Here is a 2,327-nt window from a genome sequence, read left to right as displayed (position 1 = left end):
AAGTAGAGTTCACTATTAAAAAATTAATTTCTTTTCATGGAAATCTCGAATTTATTTATTTTTTTTAAAATGATTGCACGGTTCTTGCGCACTCACGACTGCAACTATCATTTCTTATATTTATTAGATAATTGAATCCATAATTATAACTAATGATCATAATCTAATTTCATAGCATATCCATTATACGGATTACATGGGTTATCCGATTGACACCAAATTGACTCAATTGTTTTAAGAGAACAAATATTTGCAGTTGTAGAGTGCATAAACGCTACACACTTATTTTGAAAAAAATGAATATATATGAGATCATATGAAAAAATTAATTTTTTTAGTAGTAGACCTCACTCTTTTTCAAAAAGAATGCGCAACGCTGGCATAATCTTTGACTGTATCTAATATTACTCTTGTTTTAATTATACTTAATTGGATCAACTTAATTTTTTAAGCATGCCAGATATAGACGTGGGTTGTGCAAGCGTCGTGCACTACTTTTAAAAAAGAGTCGAGTCTATCATTAAAAAATTGGTCCTTTCATGCATGTATCATATTTACTCACTTTAAAAAAAAAAATTACACGGCGGTTGCATACTCTATAACCGCAAATATCATTTTTCTAATTTGTTTCTAAGTTAAACTCATCTTAATAAAATTTATAAAATATTAATATTCATAATTCAATTCAACATCCAAACGTAGCGTTAGCCTAAGTATTGTTAACTAATAAAAAGAGTCGGACTATAGAGACTCGATCTTTATATATTCTTTATGAGTGAGTGGACAAATTTGGTTCCAAGTAATGCTACATATAGTCGTGAAATGTGCAAATGTCGTACAGTCGCTTTGAAAAAGAGTGAGATCCACTATTAAAAAATTAATTTTCTTTTCATGTATGTCTCTTATTTATTCGTTTTTAAAAAAATAATTGTACGATACTTGTACACTCACGACTGCAACTATCATTTTTTTTTAATTCCTCTTTAATGTTGAATTGATTGGAAATGAGAAAGGGGAATTAACTTTCAGTAATTAATTATCAAGTAAATATTATATTGGATACGTATGGTAGGGGATGTAGCTCAGATGGTAGAGCGCTCGCTTAGCATGCGAGAGGTACGGGGATCGATACCCCGCATCTCCACTATCTGTTTTCCCGTGGTTTGTTTCATTTTTCTTAAATATGACATTTAAATATAAGTAGTGGAGGAGCAGTACTCACAGGTGGGCGTGCCGGAGTGGTTATCGGGCATGACTAGAAATCATGTGGGCTCTGCCCGCGCAGGTTCGAATCCTGCCGCTCACGGTTTTCGTTATTTTTGTTTCTTACTGTTTTGTTGATCTATGGGGTCAGTACGACAAGTATACAAATGATGTCACTCAGGTACTAATTCAGACATGTTGAATATATGATAATGTAATTAATATGGCAAGCATAGGGGGTTGATTGACCTCAAACTAGATAGGATTAGGATTAGAGAGATTAATCCGTATATTCCTTTTAAAAAAGTGCGGGAATTATTTTTAAAAAATTAATTTTTTCACGTACGACACTTACATGCTCCATAACCATAAATATCATTTCTCATATATTTTACTCCTGTTAAATGTCTCGCAAGGTCTAACATGATTTAATAAACATTGAAATTTGAAGATGTGAAAAAGGAACTTGTGGAATAATCATATGCGAGTTTTCCAACACCACCAAGTTTGTCTTCCTCCGATGTTGAAATTAAAAGTTGTGATTATTTTATTTCGATTAAGGGGTTGTTTAGATATTTAGAATATTTCAGATTATTTTTGTAAATAACGGTAAAATTATTTATAAATAATAATTAAATAGTTTGAATTGAAACGTTTTATTGAGTTCTATTAAAAAAGAGAGAAAAATAAAAATATTATAAACTTAAAAATTGTTTGAATATAATTTTTTATGAATTTTAAAAAAATTGAATTGTTTTTCATATTTTGTTTAGAAGTTTAGAAAATTTGTAATGATTAAATAAAAAATATAAAAATTTAAAATTAGAAAACATTTTATATTTGAGTGATGTTTGAAAAAGAAATATAGAATATATGAGAATATCTCAAAATACTTAGTTCTATCCCCAAACTAGCTCTAGGTTACGATTGGGTAGTGTGGTGATCTCAGATATTATATGAATATTAGTAAAAAAATAATAATAGAATATTTAATAATAAAAAAAAAATAGATAAAAAAATTATAATAAAATAATAAATAATAATAAAATATTCTCAACCCTACTACCCAAACTAGCCCAAAACTCAATTTTGGGTGGAGTTCCCACTAGCCTTAGGACTTAGGA

At 29.1% G+C, this 2,327-nt stretch overlaps 2 non-coding genes across 2 annotated transcripts; both read left to right on the top strand.

The window, feature by feature from the left end:
• The first annotated feature begins 1,071 nt into the window (after window positions 1–1,071).
• TRNAA-AGC lies at window positions 1,072–1,144 on the top strand. The gene has a single exon. It is a non-coding gene; the product is annotated as a tRNA-Ala (tRNA).
• An 80-nt stretch (window positions 1,145–1,224) lies between these two features.
• On the top strand, window positions 1,225–1,306 carry TRNAS-AGA. The gene has a single exon. It is a non-coding gene; the product is annotated as a tRNA-Ser (tRNA).
• The last annotated feature ends 1,021 nt before the right edge of the window (window positions 1,307–2,327 follow it).

This window comes from Juglans regia, chromosome 4 (genome assembly GCF_001411555.2).
Source record: "Juglans regia cultivar Chandler chromosome 4, Walnut 2.0, whole genome shotgun sequence".
In the NCBI taxonomy this organism is placed as follows: domain Eukaryota; kingdom Viridiplantae; phylum Streptophyta; class Magnoliopsida; order Fagales; family Juglandaceae; genus Juglans; species Juglans regia.
This window is presented reverse-complemented; position numbering and strand designations above follow the sequence as displayed.